The sequence below is a fragment of the Euprymna scolopes genome, chromosome 2 (genome assembly GCF_053919585.1).
Source record: "Euprymna scolopes isolate OS-2025 chromosome 2, ASM5391958v1, whole genome shotgun sequence".
Classification (NCBI taxonomy): Eukaryota; Metazoa; Mollusca; class Cephalopoda; order Sepiida; family Sepiolidae; genus Euprymna; species Euprymna scolopes.
In genome coordinates this window covers 50,379,092-50,399,036 of record NC_136483.1, presented here as the reverse complement: position 1 = coordinate 50,399,036, position 19,945 = coordinate 50,379,092, and the positions used below count along the sequence as shown (strand labels likewise).

The window sequence follows — 19,945 nt, the reverse complement described above, 5'->3', positions numbered from 1 at the left end:
TCTTACAACATCATATGTAATAAAACTCTCTTCTAAGACTGCGCTTGTAATAAGACTCTTTCTAAGCATCACTTATAATAAGACCCTTTAATGAAACAAAATATAACAATACGAGGAAACGATGTTCAGGTACTGTTGAGAATAATACTTCATGGAATGACACATTTGAGATACCAAACGCCGCAAAAAGGTCCTGAAAAAAGAAGTAACATTGTGGAGTTGATTGTTTTAAACACCAAAAAGAAAAAAACTGTTGATTTCATACGGAACAATGCTAAAAAGGGAAGAAAGTATAGTGTGATTTTGTTCAACCTTATTTCGTGACTATATACGACAGAATCACATTAACATACTGGTTTTCAACAGATCATTGAAGTTAAGCAACGATGAGCCTGGATAGTACCAGATGAGAGACCATTTGAGAACACTGGGATCTGTATGTGCTCTCCACTTATCTCGGCATTGTTTCCAGTTGCGTTACTCTTGCCACAAAAATTTCACGCGTTGGCACCCTTCAGTGGGTATCCATATTCTGTCAAAACTAAACAGAGCCGTTAGCCGATTTCATAACTATATGGTTTCTTCTGGACTAACATGTAGAGAGGTGATTAAGACGAACATGGAGCAGTTTTGGAGCAGTCGCATACTCTTCTGTACTCCTGTAAACAAATACTCATATAAATATACCATCGCATTGTCTGATTGGTCTTTCAAGGTCATAACAGTGAATTCAATTTGTAAACCATGCTGGAAAGAAAAATAAGGAGATTTCAGCATCAGCAAGAAACTGTCAGAAAAACGCCAGAAATAAATTCAGGATTTGAATATGAGAACACATCCAAGAGAGAAACATATGATCCATAACCTAATACCGTCAGACCGTCAAAGTGTGTTATTGAAGTTCAAGAGATCATCGATAATTAATCCGGCATTTGGATGCACGATATTGCAAGAGAGTGAGGCGTAAGTGAAAAACTCATTAGGTGAATGGTGCCGGAGCACATGAACTACATTTCAAACAAGTTCAGTTAAAAATAATTTCTGTTAAAAGCGATACAAAAATCTAGCATGATCAGAAGCAAGAAGATTAATGTACTTTGTGTTGTCATATTATTAACTAACTGAAAACTATTATTATTTTTTTACTAACATTTATAGTTACTGAAGTCATGTGATCTATAGCGCATGATCATTGGCTGGATTTTATTGATCATTTTTGTTTTATGTGATTATGATCATTTAACAATTCTTTGTTAGATTTGATAAAGAATTTTTATGCTGATGTTTCAATTATTAAAACACATTCTGAAACGTATGCATACATACTAGTTGTTATTTGGGAACATGATTACAATATATTGATTATGTCATATATTTTGTATTCTACTGCATTATACATAGAAATATATAAATGTATTTATATACATATAATAAATATATATATATATATATATACACACAAACATATATATATATATATATATATATATATATATATAGTCATGAACATGCAGTACTGTTTCGCTGTATTACAGCTCATCAGTGCGGCTAGACAAGCAACTACCTGAAGCCAGGATCGAAACTCGGGCGCCCGAATGAACGACAGTTAACGTTTCTCACCATTACACTAATTGGCTTCTGCTATGCGGGTAGTGAATTCACAATGTTTTGACATCGTCCAAAGGCCTAAGCTCGATTTGTTTACACAAAGAGCATATATATGTGTGTGTGTGTGTGTGTGTGTGTGTGTGTGTGTGTGTGTGTGTGTGTGTGTGTGTGTGTGTGTGTGTGTGTGTGTGCATAAGTGAAATTATATAAATTACAATAAGATATATGTATTTTTTAAAAACTTTATTCACCTCAAACAAGGCACAGAACCACTTGAACGTAAGGGATTACTATTTTAGACCGTATCATAGGGACATTATTGAGGGAGTACAGCAATGAAATGTTTGTTCACATAGCATTTAAACTTTTGCATATTAGTACAGTCAGGGAAGCAGAAACTCAGGAGGGAATTTTAAAGTCTAGCAGTTCGAGAGGAGAAACCATTAGAGTTTCTGGTATCTTGGTATCTCTATAGTATAGGCGTGGGATTTTGCTGCGTCTGTGGTTAGTCGGGGTTATTTACATCGAGAAGGGACTAGTACTACTAGCTTGTAAAAGTACATCCCATTAAAATATAGGGGTTAAAGTTTCATTGACAAGGAGGCTAATATAATTGCGTGGATCGGTTCTTTAACAAAAATACTTAAACACTGCTTCCACAGATAATTTTCCAGCAATCAGCAAAGTAAGATTCAGTAAGGCATTAGTTGTAAAATTTGGATGGAAATGGGTCAACCTTAGCAGAGCATTTTTTAATAGTATAGCAGGGATGAGATCAGGCTGACACGTTTCAAGGTGTCTACGTTTTTTATGATATCATGAACATGAGAAGGGATGAGTTGTGAGATCATCGAGTGGTGGCTTGTGTCCACAAATTTTGTTTGTTGCATCTAATGTGGAGTTGATGTTGGTGAAATTGTTGATTGATCATTATTAAACTGTAATTCATTTTCCAGAAATCGTGAGTTCCTAATTTCTGCAACTCAATGTGTTTTCTGGAGATTTCAATATGCCTAATATTATATTTTTTTTATTGTAATTCACCCTAAACAAGGTACAGTGCCACTTTAAGATAGGGGCTACTGCCTGGGACATAAATTGCAGGGATACTATGTAGGGAGTTGAGTAGTAAGATGTCTGTTTACATTACACTTGAAATTATGCATGTTGGTACAATCAGGAAAGCCGGAACCCAGAAAGAAATTCCAAAATCTAAATGGTCTGGGAAAGGAACTATAAGAGTCGAAGGTTTTCTTACATCTGAGGATCTCTATTGTGAAGGGGTAGGACTTAGCTGCTTGTCAGGTTTGTCAAGGGCATTTACGCCGAGGGAGGTCAAGAGCTTGTAGTTTGTCAGAGCATCTAACATTAAAATACTTATAAAACAGGCAGATGGATACAATATTATATCGATGGGACAGAGGTTGAAGCTTAGAAAACAGTTCGGGACCTATAATATTGGTGACTCTCTTTTGAACTCTATCCATGAGCGAGAGACTAGTAGCAGATACAACAGCCCAAATGTGACAAAAATACTCCATACATGGGCGAATGACGGCCTTATAAAGATACAATATATTTTGAGGTATAAGTAACTGTAGCATGGTAGAGAGAGTCCATTTCCTTGCAGCAGCCTTGGCAATGCTCTTGATGTATTTGTTCCAACTCCTGTTCCCTGTGAACGTTAAGCCGAGAAGTTTGAATGAAGTACTCTAGCCATAGCTATTGGTTGTTAAGAAAGTTTCTTGTAATTATTAAAGGAAAGGAGCTTAGTCTTGGCAGCATTGAATGTGACCATCCATTTTTGTCCCCATTTCACTACAGAGTGGAGGTCATCCTCTAGGGTTTCTGCCAATGTGTTGGATATATGTTCATTCGTTTTATATACTCGAAAACATGTAACCCATTGTGCACATATTCAGTTTCAGTTAGATTGTTTGAATTAGGAAACAGTTCATCTGCAAAAATGAAATATAGAAAAAGACAAAATTCCAAATCAGTGTCTTTCTACTAACCATATCCATTGCTCTATTCCATTGTCCCCATATCATATGTTCTCGGGTTAAATAGATCTTTTTTGTTTACGATGAACTATTTCAATCATTTTCTTCTTTGCTTTTTTACTATGCTTAATTATGAATAAACACAGAATGAGCAAGCATGCACATGTAAGGGAGAGAGAGAGGGAGAGAGAGAGAGAGAAGCGAAAGTGATAGAAACGGTATAAAATAAGAGTGGGGTGATTCAAACTGAATACAGCGAGAGGAGAAGAGAGTGATGGACAGGTAAATATTAAGGCTTTTGTCATCGAGGTAATTGTAATTTAGAATAATTAAAATGGATTTTTTTTTCAAACATAACTCAATACCTAAACGAAAAAATATTTTAGCATATATTTTGTGTGATCAAAATATATCTGAAAAACTCCTCAGGAAACAAATGTTGATTAACACACACACACACACACAAACACACACATATATGGTATAAAAATATGCCGAAAAGAAACCAATAAAGTGCTCGATCACAAATGTGTATTTTCTTTTGTTGCTGAAGATTTATGTTGGAATTATTCAGCCAAAAAGGGCTGACCCATCATAATGAAACCATTGGTACGTCTCAGTAAAATGTAATGTATATTTTTTCACACACACACACACACACACACACACACACACACACACACACACACACATATATATATATGTACATATATATATATGTGTGTGTGTGTGTGTGTGTATCTGTCTGTGTACATTTCCCTACGCAATAACTCTGTCAATTTTAAGTCTACAGACTCGAAATTTGAGATACATGGTACTGAGATTTGGAAGAATCTTTCTAATCCATTTTCGGCCAAATATTTGGCTGTTAAGGGGTCAAAGTTTAACGAGTTGACCTTTGAGAACTCTACCAAACTCCTCCGACATTTTTGGGTATAAACAATTGAAATTTTAGATGTATGTTCCTTGGACATAGATCTAACTTAATAACTTGATTTGAGCCCAAAGCAATAAATGTAAAGGGGTCATAATAGGAGTCAAAGTTTAAAAAAGTTTGACCTCTGCGGTATCTACCAAATTACTTAATGCAATTTCTGGTCTAAACATTTGAAATTTTACATAAAGGGTATTCAGAGATAAAGCAAGCTTTTTAATCGGGTTGGGTCGAAAATTTGAGCTACCAATATATAAATGTATGTATGTATATTTGCATGTCGGCCTAAAACTTTCGACAGAGGCGACGGATTTTCACAAGATTAGTATCATTTTGAAGCTTGACCCTTCAGACGATAAATACCAAAAAATTGGCTAAAAACATTAATTTCTTCACCCTCAACTTGGCACTTTTCAACAGGGAGGGGTCGCTTTTTTCGCCGATATTTTCGAAAGTCATCCCCTCTTTTCGATTGTGCAGTCTTAATTTAAACCTACGTCACTTCCGGTTTGGCGCTGGTCGTAACAGCAAAGACGTTAGGGTTTTTCCCCCGTTCTTTTCCTCTTTCGCGGTATGGGTTTGAGTCTGCCTTCCTACTACCACTTTTTTTTTTTTTTTTTTTTTTGCTCAACACACACTTCCAAACACCCGAGAAACACCGAGCACCCATGCTAGTATATATATATACATATATATATATATATATATATATATATATATATATATATATATATATTAAAGAACACCAATACCTTAAACTGTGCTGAACATGGTCACTCGTTCAGCTTTGCAAATGCAAAAATCATCAAATTCGTTCCAGATAGAGCTAATCAAAGTCCTCTAGAATCAGCACTCATTTCAAATACTAGCACCATTACGCAGAGAAAAGGACTGAACAATTTAGTATCCATTATAGGATATATAATAATCAAAGAGCAAAACATGAATGGAGATCCTGTGTAGCTATTCTATATCTCTTTAACCGTTTCTCCTTATATAATAAAAAAAAATTAATTAGGTAATAACTAAGAAATTATATAAATATAAAAATACGTTAAACAAACAAGAAAAAGACATTTAACAGTTCAGTAAATATGCGTGTATATATGTATATAAGTGACATTTAAGTGTATATATACATTTAAATGTATATATACATTTAAATGTAAATATACATAGAATAATCCAACCTCCTTACGTGCACATTTATGAATTCTTTTCCAAAGTAGGAAGGAACCTAAAGTTATTTCCCTTTTCAATCACATGTGGTCTGTAGGCTGTTTCCTCAGCTTTTTTTTTTTACCAACTCCTGATGATGTCCCTTGAAATAGAGACGAAACGCTGATTACCATTTATTTATTTTAGGTTTTTCTTTTCATTATATATACAAAAAGAGAATTCGTCTCAGGAAGGTTAAATGATTTCCCCTGTTTAGACCTGTTTCACACAATTCTATGTCTTCTTATGTAGATTAAAATCAATATGATATGATTATATTAAACTTATTCCTGTTTTAATGAAAATCCGTTCATAATTTTCTTGTAGAAAATATTTAAAATTTAAGGCTAAAGCTTAAAAGTTTTAAGAAGAAATTGAAATTCAAAGAAATCTTTCTTAATTGATGTTTCATAATTATATATCAAATTCAATGCGAATTTGAAATATCTGAATTTTTAAATGGGAAGTGGTGTCCATAATGTTTCCTAAAATACTCAAAAAACTGAAGTTTAGTGAATATTTATTAATATATATCTGGTATCTACTGTTAAAATTTCATATTATTCAGAAGTATCTGAATTGTAACGACGGATTTCCACCTCACTTTTTATCCTCTTTGCATACAACTACATTAAATTCAATTTATCCTACATTAGTATTCTTTACTTCTCAAAGTTCACTTCCAAATTTATACTGATCGGTTAATTAGTTTAGGAGTGAATTGTATATATGTAAATACATAAACATATGCAAATACATACATAAACACACATACATAGATGTATTATAATTCAGTAGAATACAAAATATATGACACGTAATATTTTGTAATAATCATATTCATATTAAATATGTTATCAGTTTGTATTCTTCTGAATTATGATATATGAGCTCTGTTCGACTGTAAGGGATAACCACAGAGTTCAACTTCATCTGCAGTCCATATCAATATCCTGGGGACATATGATGATATTTTCTTTCTTATCTTTATATAAAATATTGCTGTTTTATAATCTTATTGTGATATTACTGAAATTATATTTAGTGAAGGAAACTTTAGCCGCACTGATGAGCTGTGATACAGCGAAACAGTACTGTATGTGGATGACTATAATGCTCCTTATCTTAAGTTGAGCATATTGGGAAATGATAGACGATATACCATTGGTGTATATAAGCAAATCGAGCTTAGGTATTCGGACGATGTCAAAACATCGTTAATTCACTGTTTGCACAGCAGCTGCTGATTAGCGTAATGATTCAAAGCCTTGACTGTCGTATGGGCGGTCGGGTTTCGATCCTGGCATGAGGTAGTTGCCTGTGTAGCCGCACTAATGAGCTGTGATACAGCGAAACAGTACTATATATATATATATATAGTATATATATACATATATATATATAACATATAATATATATATGCATATATATATATATATATATATATATATATATATATATATATATATATATATATATATATATACATATATAGTGTTTTTTTTGTAAGTAATGAATTAAAATGTTTGCCTTGACATTCACCATTGGTTTTTTTTTTTCACATCTTTTACAAGTTTTATTATAAAATTAAATAAAATAATAAAATAATTTCTTTTCACAGCACAGATTAAAGTCAACAACAAAAAAGTCCGAAATAAATTATTTTGAAATTAATGAGAAAACATTGTCCAAAGTTTTCAAGTTTTCCAACACAGTTGGTGCACTTCATTTTCTATACTTCCATCTTTACAAACTGTACACAAAAAAGAATCACAAGAAAGTCTTTTTAATTATAAAACTAATAATAATTTGTGATGGTACTAAAGAAAAAAACAGATTGGCCTTTTAGTATTTCTTGCTGTTTTGTTGTCCGAGACGACCATATTCTTATTTTTTTTCTTGACTAACATCTAAACGCTAGTGAGAGACATAAATACCTAACATGATGTTTTTTTATGATACTACCTCACCCCAGGAATAATTTCTTGTTTATCTTGCAAATGTCAAACCGTTTACACAGCAGGAGTTTTTTCTTCCTCCCAAAGTTCGCCTTATTACAGAGACTAACTATAACTTTGTTATTTGTTTATTGGTGCAACTGCAGGGATACTAAAATCACAGCTAGGTATTTGATTATGCATTTCAATGGACATACTGGAATGCTGGTTTATCTGTTTTAGAACTGGAACAATAGAAAATCTTCTAAAAGTGTTTTGTAAAATTATTTCAGATTCCTAACTGTCAAAATTAGAAGGGAAGCTTTTACAATCTTTGATATAATGGAGTGTCTGTGTCTGTAACCCAAGCTTAGAATATTGTTGCGTTACTATTGTATTTAAAAAGGATTACAACAAACATTTTATTGCTCAGTTTCGACGAAGGAGTGAAGTAAAACAGTACAGGATTTTGCAGGGGTTGATTTGATCTCTTTAGTATTGTCTCAATTTAGGCTAATTTATATAAAATATTTGGACACCCACGTAGCCGCCTGGGGACGTAGTTTCATTCTATTTTATTGTGCATTTAGCAAGAGATGTATTCGCACCTGTAGATAACCTTTGTAGATAACTTTTTCGATTACTTCTGCAACAATTCATCAAATATTTATTTTCCGACCAGCTGTGTTTCCATGTTAATCAATTTGGCTGTACTTCTTCCGGTCAGGTAGGTTCCTGCATCCAGTACGTTTTACTTATTCTTTCCTTGGTAATTCCCGGAAGAGAAGCTTCTACAATCAATGGCGTTTTTGTGTCTGTAACTCAAACTTAGAATATTGGTGTGTTAGTGTTATGTGTTTAATGACAACAAATACTGATATATAAAAATATAAATATTGAACAGACTGATGAAAATTTATAAAATAAAAAATGTTGATGTATCTCTTTTAGAATTTGAACAATAGAAAATCTTCTAAAAAAGTGTTTTTAAAATTGTTTTAGATTAGTCAGGAGAGGATATTTCTGCAATCTCTCGCTACGATGAAGTTTTCACCTGAAGTTGTATATTTGAAAATGGAAACAATAAATCTCCTCATAGGACCCACATACAGACGACAATACAAGCATATACTTTCACATATTTAAACACGACTGACCTCACGTAGAATCAACACATAAAATAAAAAATGTTAATCTATCTGTTTTAGAATTGGAACAATAGAAAATCTTCTAAAAAAAGTGCTTTTAAAAATTTTTCAGATTAGTTAGGAGACAATATTTCCACAATTTCTCTCTACGATGTAGTTTTCACGTGAAGTTGTATATTTGTAACATGTGTATAGTTACAAATTCAATCCTGAAAAATAGGAAATATATTTTATTTGTTATAGGTACATGAAAACCTACATATGCATTCATATATCCATCCCTATATGTATAAATACACAATCATAAACAGATGTAAATAGGTGCATATATAAATGTATATATATATATATATATATATATATATATATATATATATGTGTGTGTGTGTGTGTGTGTGTGTGTGTGTGTGTGTGTGTGTGTGTGTGTGAAATAAACTGAACCTATACATATATACATACATGCATATATACATATGTGTGTATGCAATGTATACATACACACATATATTCGCATACACACACACACACACACACACACACACATATATATATATATATATATACATATATACATATTAGTTATCCTAATGTCTTGAGTACCTTTTAAGTAAATACTGAAAATATATACATAAAATTTTATGTAGATACATGAAAATAATGAGAATAATATATTTATCTATATATATATATATAAAAACATCAAATTGATTTTGTCTATCAGTTTGAGGAACGGCCTCTACCAACTCCCCTGTCAATATTTGGTCATTTAATTATGAACACTCTAGTCACTATTTTACTGGCTAAAAACAAATTGAATTTATCCCACAGTTTCAAATATTTTTATATATCAAGTTAGACGTCTGTAGAGCAACAATTTACAGAGGAGTTTGGTAGAAACCATTCCGCACACACACTAATATATATATATATATATATATATATATATATATATATATATATATATATATATAACGATTTCAATGATTTAAAAACATTATTACAATGATCTAAACATAATTCTCAATGAAAAACTAAGACACGGAATAATAAAATAATGTTAAAAAATACACATTGTTCGTGACCACTCCCTTATTTAAATATACATCTTTCTTTGGTTGGAATTTCTTAACCCATTTTATATATATATATATATATATATATATATATATATATATATATATATATATATATATATATATACATATATATATATATACATACATATATATATATATATATATATATATATATATATATATATATATATATATATGTATATATTAATTTACTTGTCCGACGTCCGGTGTCACAAACAACCATCATCATAGCAAACATTAATTAATGCGAAACGAATTACCTCCCTTTATAGTCGCTCTTTATCAGTTCAAAATCATTAAAACCATTTCTTTTCAAAAAATTAAAAAAAAAACATTGTTTTATGTTTACGGTTTCAAATTGGCTATTTTATTTTATAATTTCTTTTAAAGTCATGATGAGAGGAGACTAATTTTTTTTATAGATTCCTTTTAAAATTCAAAAGTGAGTTGACATCTGTTTCTTTGTCATATATATATATATATATATATATATATATATATATATATATATATATATATATATATATATTAAAATTATTCAGAAAACGAAACAAAATAAAACAATGTGTTGTCTTGAATTTCATTGAAAAATAGATGTAAATTTTTAAAATCAATTCTTTTTAGCTTTAAAAGGTTAACAAGAATTTTCTAAAAAAAATTGTTTTAAATTAGTCGTCATTTGTTTTATTCTATTCTTAATCATTTTATTTATAATGTGTTTTAAAAATTTTCACCTACAGTAGAATTTCTACAGGTTTTGCTAGTATATATAATTAGTGCATGTGCTAGAACATTGTCATCTTAAATGCTACACAATTATTCACACTGTACAAAATATGCATAAGACCGAATGTAATAGTTAAATGAAATAAATTATTCAATAAGAAACCATAAAAAATGAATAATTAATTAATGAACGGTCGTTTTCAAAAGAATATGCAAATTAAGTCTCTAGCATATGCATAGCGGAGTATATTAAGGAGTTCGTTTTAATTTTTAAATAGAAAAAAGTAAACTTTTAATGACAACGTCAGTGCGACAAAAAACTCAAAATTATGTATAGAAGATATTATATAAATTAACCATCAAAGATTGACATTGTAAATTCCACATTCAGCACTTTGTAAATATTTCTGCTGATAAGACTAAAAAATTAGGATGATGGTTTGAGGGAAACGAATCCGATCAAAAATGATGCAACCTCAATTTAAAGATAAGATGAAGATTTGTTTTTCTTTCCTCTTTGACCAAAATAATGAAGAGGCAGTCAGTGGAACTCTTCTCTTGCAGAGATTAACTATCTTATAATTAAATTGATTTTTTTTTCTCTCATGTGCATTCGTGCAGATAATAAAGTTAAGTCTGTTCGTCAGGAAGCAGAAACATCCAAGAAACGGATTAATCTTCATTGGCTTTTGTTTTCCTTCTTTTACAGAAGAGGTTCGCGGCTGCAAACGACTTACTCTTTATTCTTTTGATGAATTAAAACTAAGTGAAGTCTTAACTCTTAACATCCCGTGGAAAATAGTTCAAGTCCCGAAACTCAGTCTTATACTGAATTATCAAAAATTGTTAAAATCGTTTTATCTTTGTTTTTGTCTTTTATTTAAATGTTTATAATATCTTAACTTTCACACATATTGTTATGAAATTTGCCATTAAATGACTCATTCTTGGTTTTGATTCAAGGTGGAGTATCTGGTTTGTCTTTAATCAATGGAAGAAACATCTTTCTAGACTAAAGCAATTTTTTTTTTATCCTTAAAAAGAGTGTCCCGTTTTGAGAACTGGATTTTCCCCCATGAAAAACTCATTTGTGCAAAACTGACTTTATGCAGAAGCAAGTAAAATAACTGTTCTTTAATATAATGCTATTGTCCTTTGCACTGAGGATAATTTTGTCATCAAATTATTTGTGTTATCGTCAAATGCAGACATTTTCGAAATAATGCTTGTGAAAAGTGAAAAGGGCATCTGCTATAAAACAATAAGATATTAAATGCGGTATCAGTACTCGGATGAAAGTCTCACAGGATGTAGCAAGAGTTATTTCCCTTCAATTTAGACTATTTAAAAATAGATTTAAACAAACGGTTATCCTTTCCTGCGTTTTCAGATGGAGTGGCAATACAAGAATCAATTCCGGTCCAGTTGGGATGGAATACTGCTGCCATATCTGGGCAGGAGCTGCTAAAAACAGCCTATCCTGCCTTGATAGAGTACAAAATAGACTTCGTGGCTTAGTGGGGGATGCCCTTTTCTCTTCCCTGCAACCTCTCTCCCACAGAAGAGACGTTGCAAGCCTATCTTTGTTTTATCGTTATTTCCATGGCAGGTGCTCGTCTGAACTCCAATCTCTGGTCCCCCCTCGCCAATCTTTTACAAAAAACACCCGTCTAGCTGAACCCACTGTCAAAAACTTTCCACACTCTTTATCTATGCCTAAATCAAAACGTAGATTCCATGAGCAGAGCTTCTTTCTCAGAAGTGCACGACTGTGGAACTCTCTTCCGTTTGCCTGTTTCTCACCTGACTACAACTTGGATGTCTTCAAATCCAACATAAACAAATTCCTAAGAAACCGCCCACCGTGGCTTCCAAGTATAATAAAATGGAAGTTGGGAACAGTGAACAGATGTAAAAAAAAAGAAAAACTGTGAGTAGTATACATCTGTAGATAGGAAAATTAGCAGCGGTAAACAGACGTAAAAAATAAACTAGGAATAACATAGTTTCATAAGAAAATAAATTGGGGGAAACATACAGGTGGAAAGCTTTGATCAAATGAAGGAGGAGCAAAACGAAGAATCCATGCACACGGCTCAGTTTATTGAAGTTTAAGACCCCCATCCCCATCATAGACATCAAAGCTTAAAATGTAATTTAGAAGCATATTTAAGTGCATAATATTTTGCTTTTAAAAGAAGACAGTTACCGATTTAGCGGGTATGACGTTGAAAAACCTGAAACAAGTAATGAAGCCAACACATCACTGATGACTTACCTGAAGGCAATTTCAAGACATATATTTAATATAGGAAAAAATTCCCTTTTTTTATTCAATAAAATGAAATCTACAAAATTGTCGGGAAATGGTTGTACTCTAATGGTAGGCCAATTTATTAGTCAGATGAGATAACAATGTGCACAGAGTGAAACACTTAGAGAATTCCTAATCTAAAGTTAGAAGAAAGCTGAGACGTTTGAGGTCTTAAGTATTTTATGGTCAAACGTTTTATTCAAGAGATTCTTTAGCACAATAAGCGATTGACCCGAAGTAGTCACGCAGCTTGATTATACGAGTCATAATCAAAGCAGATTTGCAAAACTAATAAACTCTGACCATTTATTCAATGCATATCCAAGCATAGAACATTAAATTCAGATGCAAGATTTTGGGGCCTTTTGTTTTCTTATTTTCTTTCTTATTTTCACGTACAAAATTTTTTGTGCACAAGATGGAAGAATTGCTCTGAAACACTGACTCATCAACCAACTATGCAAGATGTAGGCCTGAAATTGAGCAGACGGGGATAATTAGATATTAAAACCTGAAAGGTAATATTTAATACAATATAAAATGTATTAAATCTGAGAAGGGCAACATATTAACTTCCGGAGGTCACAGCAGGACACTGACTCATAAATTTTGCAGATACATATAATTGGATGCTAAAACCGCTCTCATGTCTATTTAAGATGCAAACTTTTATACCAGGTTGGGGGCAACTCTAATGACATGCTGTCTTTCGTGCTCATGTTGATTAATTCTTGAAATATTTTTTTTTTACTTTTAAATGCTAGATCTCAGTTTATTTTTTAAGGCTTGTTTTTAATTGGCAAAATTCTCCTAGGTTGCAAATTTATCGAATTCAATTGTGAAGAATTTAAATCCGTGACTGCAAATATTTAAAGCATGTAATTAAAGCTCTGTATAATAAATGGAGTATTGTGTATATACAGGATCTGCCATAACTAATATTTTCTATTAATTGTAATTTTGTCAATACTGAAGTATTACTTTTATTTCATATGTTATTCGAAAGTGTATAGCATCATTACATTTAAGGAACAAATTCGAGCTACTATTGCTTACGTGCCGCTGGAGCACTGCATCAAAGTGTGCTGCAACGTCAGTGAAAGATCAAAGTGCATTCAGCTTCCTGGAGAGCACACGAAAAAAATTAAGTATAACTTTGCTTAGTTTCTACATTGTAGGTACAGATTTCATTCATGTTATATTTATAACCTTAAAATAAAATAATGTAGTTAATTATGGCGGACCCTATATGTATGACTAACAAGAGTGCATATTCTTAAGAGGTATCTATTCAATTTACAAGTTAAGCAATGCCATTTCAAACGTAAGCATAAGTGGCAAATTAAAATTGCATTTCAAACTTTTGTGACAGTGATTGAAATGGTGTTTGAAACTCAACAAAAGCATAACATTGACAAACTGATGAAAATTCTATATGAATTGTATGCATGGCAGCTTACTGAAAATACTATTTAAATTGAAAGAATGACTTAGCAAATAAAATGCTAATTCAAGAGTAAACATGACAGACTAAGGAAAATGCTATTTCGAATGTATTTCATGACGGACTGATCGAATGACAGACAGATGCATCTAAAATACTACTTTAAACTTAAACCTGACAAACTGAAGTGTTTCCCACAGCTCTGTATTAAACATATAATCTAAACAGACCCTCCATCAGAACGATAATAGTCCCAACTAAAATTATGTAAGATTACTACATTTATATACAATTGCCACACGCAGCAACGTAATATCATATGAAATATTTTAAAAAAATTAGTTTTTACAAAAATCTTTTAAGGTAAGAAAGTAAATATCCAGAAAGTCCAAATATCTTTCATTCTGTAGGATCCTCGTGGAAGAGGTTGAGCCACATAGATTTTTTTTATTCCATTTTCACCCCAAAGAAGGCACAGTGTCACTTATATATAGAGGGCTATTATCGGGGACATAAGTTGCAGGGTTGCTATGTAGGGAGTTGAGCAGCAAGATGTCTGTTCACATTACACTTGAACTTCTGCATGTCAGTATAGTTGGGAAAACAGGAACTCGGAAGGGAGTTCCAAAGACTTGCAGTTCTGGGAAAGAAACTATTAGAGTAGAAGGCCTTCTTACATCTAGGGATCTCTACTGTGAAGGGATGGGATTTTGCTGCATGTAGGGTTTGTCAAGGAAGTTTACATCGAGGAGTAGAAGGGCGTGTAGCACATTGGAGCATCCATCATTAAAATACTTGTAAAACAGGCAGAGCGATGCAATATTTCCTCGATGGGACAGAGATTGAAGCTTCGATGACAGTTTTGGACCTATTAGGGTGACTCTCTTTTGAACCTTATCCAACAGTGAGAGACTAGTAGCAGATGTTATTGGTGGTTGAGAAGGTTTCTTGTAATTATTGAAGGAAACAAGCTTAGTTTTAGCTGCATTGAATGTGGTCATTCATTTTTGTCCTCATTCCACTACAGATTGGAGGTCTTCCTCTAGTGTTTCTGCCATTTCCTTAGATATGTGTCCATTTGTTTTTCCCTTATGCCTGTTATAGAGTGTGGTGTCATCAGCAAATATACCATCTCAGAGACAATTTTATCAGGGAGGTCATTAATGAATATTAGGAATAATAGAGGTCACAGGATAGACCCCGGAGGTACACCTGCATTTATATCATATTGTTTAAATGTACGACTGTCGAGGACAACCTGGATTTTCTCTCATTTAAGAAGGATTTAATTATGTTAAGTATTTGTCCAGTGATACCATATGATCTGATTTTACTGAGAAGACCATCGTGCCAAAATCTGTACAAAATTTTAGATATATGTAGGACTATTGCTCTCCCCTGCTTTGTCCAGTGTCTGGTATATATGTTCAGAGATTATAGTTAGACTATTTGCTGTAGAATGGGATTTCCTAAATCCATATCGTTGGTTGGTCATAAGTGCAGTAGCTGTAAGCTAACCGACTAGAGCTTGATTAATTATGGACTCAAATATTTTAGCAAAAAGTGGGTGGAGGGTAATTGGACGATAATTTAATGGATCAGTTCTTTCGCCAGAATTCTTGTAAACTGGTACCATGGAAGCAGTTTTCCAGCAGTCAGAAAAGCAAGATTCGTTAAGGCATTTGTTGTAAAGCTTGGAGAGGACTGGAGCAACTGGGGAATTTTATTAATTAGCACAGCCGGGATGAGATCGGGTCCCCATGCTTTTGAGGTGTCTAGTTTTTATGATATCATGTTCCTGAGAAGGGGTGATTTTCAGATCTTCTAGTGTGGCATCTGTTCGCAAAGGAAAGTAGGGAGGAAGTGGTTTGCTGGGTCCAATGTGGAGTTTAAGGTAACCTAACTCGCAAGCCTTCTCGTTTGCCGCGCAAACAATCCCATAATTCCTGGATAGTAAGAGAATTGTTGATTGCCCTTTATTTACTACATTGTTGTAGATTTTCGAGAAATCACCGGTTCCTAATTTCTGTGCTTTGATGCATTTCCTGCTCGATACTTTCTAACCTTTCCTAGTTAAAACCAAATGGAACAGTCTCTGCACTGGTGCACTACAGCTTCCCACAGAAAAAATGCTACTTAAAACAAGCCAGATGGTAACTCGATTTCGAACTTAGTATAACAGTGATGCAAATATTCTTTCAAAGTGTGACAGAATGACAACTAGTTCTAACATAAATTTGACTAGACAATTGATTTATAGGCAGAGTTTCTTATATAGATGTGTGTTTGCATCTATGAAGCATTTTACAGACTTGAGCATGACAAAACAAAGAAAATTCTGCTTCAAACTTAAGTTTTACTGACAGATAGAATTTCGTATAGAAATGCCTAGACGTATTTTAAAATTAAAAAAAAGATTAAAAATTAAATCTATATAAATAAAAAAGTAGATGTGTGTATGTGTGCCTGTTTGAAAATATTTAATCTATAAACTTTGAAACTACTGGTCACATAACACTGAAATTATCCGGAAAGAGTAATCATGCACAAAAGACGGTTTATAATGACTAAAATCTTTATTTGTGTGGAAGAATAATGCGTGCAGAAACATGTCGGCAAGTCGAAATGATAAATGTATATTTAAACTTGCCGACATTTCTATTACTTTTGCGCATGCGCAAATTCATTCATAGCTTAAAATGGTGTAATTGTAAATCCTTTTAATCTATCTGTCGATAGTATTAATGGTAGAGAATGTGACTGGAGGGCTAAATGTTTTGGTTTTGCTTCTAGCTGATTGCACCCGTCGTTTTTTAAATCTTTTTTAATCAGTCCTATATATTAGGTAAAATATAATATCCAATAGAGAATTTGCTCTGTAATTCTGCATGAATTAAAATATATTTAAGCGAATTTTACGATTGGGAAGGGCTAGGAACCCCTGCTAGTCTAAAAATAAAAGTAAATAAAAAAACAACTTTGATTTTAATTTAAAGACTGAACTCCACACTTCTCATATATGGCACTAAATTTTCCAGTACTTTCTGCACTGTTCCATTTGCACTTTTTTATGGATATTTCAACTTATGATGGAAAATATGACCAAAAACCTTTATCATAATCTTTAAATAATTCGAAACAGATTAATGAAAAACATTTATTTAGGTTTAAATAAAGAATTATCTATTTACACTTTATTCATCCTAAAGTCAGTGTCAAGTTTTTAGACCGAAAATTAAACGTACACCACAAAAGATATTACTCCCAACGTTCGTTTGTCATGCACAATTCTAAGAGTATGGTGCTTTATGATTGGAATGATTTTATGTCTCCATCAGATGAAGAAAGTGTGTAAATAGGATAGAAAAACAATGTTCATCTTTTATATATAAATAGATAGATAGATAGATTCCTCTCCTTTTTGTGTATGTGTTGATGGATGGAGCTATACATCCGGGATAATCACTCACTATGATCCTAGAAAAGTAATATTTATCTAGATTCAATTAAGCGATCAAAGAAACTCCAAGACTTTCGACAAAAGAAAACCGGTATTGTGTTTCCCCAAAGATGTCTGGTCGTCTAATGCAGTCATCGATTTTAATCCATGCAACTTGTTGCTGTGAGGTATAATTAAAGCAACGGCTAACACAATTTGTCACAAAATCATTGAAGATCTCAAGAGAAACAATTAAGAAAGCTTTCACATCTAACGATGAAGATGAAGACAGAATGTTTGCTCAGCATTTTGCTGTTGAACCGAATGAGAAAAGGAAGCCAATGATAGGCATGTTCAATACTATTAAAGTTTGTGGAAAGGGAGTCAGGTATATCTCAATGTCTGCGGTGCTTATTAGCATTGAGTACGAATGAAGTGCACGGAGAGATGGTTAGGTTACTAGTTTCAGTGCAAGAAATGTAAATTAATGGAAATGGATCAGAATTTAAATGTGGAGAAAGTATATTTGAAGGGTAAAGATATTGAAATTATTCAAAAGTTTTGTTACCTTGGTAATAGCATAGGAACACAGGCAGAATGTAAGTATGATTGCAAAAATAAAGAGTACATGGACTAAGTTTAGTGAAATCTAACTTGCATAGCGTTACTACTTTCGATCAAAAAAAGAGTCTATCAGGCATGTGTATGCAGTGTAATGATGCAAGGAAGTGAAATCTAGCCAATGAGAATTGAGAACATGCATTGCATAAAGTCAAAGGATATGAGTGATACTAAGGATGTGTAATGTTTTTCTAAGAGACAGACTCAGATCTGATGACCTCCGATGGGGATTAAATGCAGGAGAATATAGGGAGATAAATGCAGACTTTGTTGTTTGGTAACATTGAAAAAAATGGATGCGTTCAGTCATCTAAATCTTATTTATTCATTTCACTAAATCTATTTACAATGATGTTGCAGTAGACTGCAAGATACGCGTCCATAGATACACTCCTATATGGCACATCATGTTGGTGAAAGTGAAGAATGTTTTCTTCACAGCATTTAGTTAAGGCTTCCCTCATATAAAGATATTTGAATAGGTTCTATTATCAATATTGAAGAATTAAAAACAATATGATGATAAATTACAACATTTATCTGCGATATATCTTTTTTACTGTTAGCAGGTTTTCATCGCCCAGTGGTAGAGTGTCGGACTTTAGGCACTGTTGTTTAGGTTTACGTCTAACCACGCTGATGAGCCATGAAACTACGAAACACATGCCCATGGATAATATTTACATAATATATATGCGGCATAATCACTTGACACACCGGTTCTCATCAGATCATCAAAGTTAAGCAACGTTGAGCCTGGTTAGTACCAGATGGGTGACCATTTGGGAATTCTTGGTGCTGTATGTGCTCTTCGCTTATCTCGGCGTTTGTTTCCAGTCGTCTTGTCCATGCACTTTACTTGCCACTGGTATTAAAGAATGTCGACTCAGGAGAGGTGTGGTTGGAAATTGCGCATCTCCTACAACAAAACATTCATGCACAGGTACCCCTTCATGGGTATCCTTAGTCTGTCAAAGACTGAAGGAACCTGTTTGTTTTTGTGTTACTTTTTTGAGTACACACACACACACACACACACACACACACACACACACACACACACACACACACACACACACACACAAACATATATATATATATATATATATATATATATATATATATGATATATATATATATATGATATATATATATATATATATATATATATATATATATATATATAATATCCATAGACATGTGTTTCACCATTTTATGGTGCATCAGTGCGGCTATATCTATATCTATTTGCACATTTCAATCTTACAACAAACTTGCTATCGAAGAGGTTATTGATGTTGGGTTACAAGATCAAGGCTTGTAAGTTCGAACTCGTCCGTAGGTAGTCCAGTTGTTTGAATCTATACTGATAAGTCTTAAAAAGATGAAACAAGTGCGTCTATAGATAAATGAATGATATTAAATTATTTACTTATTAGTGTAAGTCCCCTTAATA

At 32.7% G+C, this 19,945-nt stretch overlaps 1 pseudogene; it reads left to right on the top strand.

Moving 5' to 3' along the window:
• Positions 1 to 19,180: 19,180 nt before the first annotated feature.
• LOC145242045 (5S ribosomal RNA) lies at positions 19,181 to 19,296 on the top strand (annotated as a pseudogene).
• Positions 19,297 to 19,945: the final 649 nt, after the last annotated feature.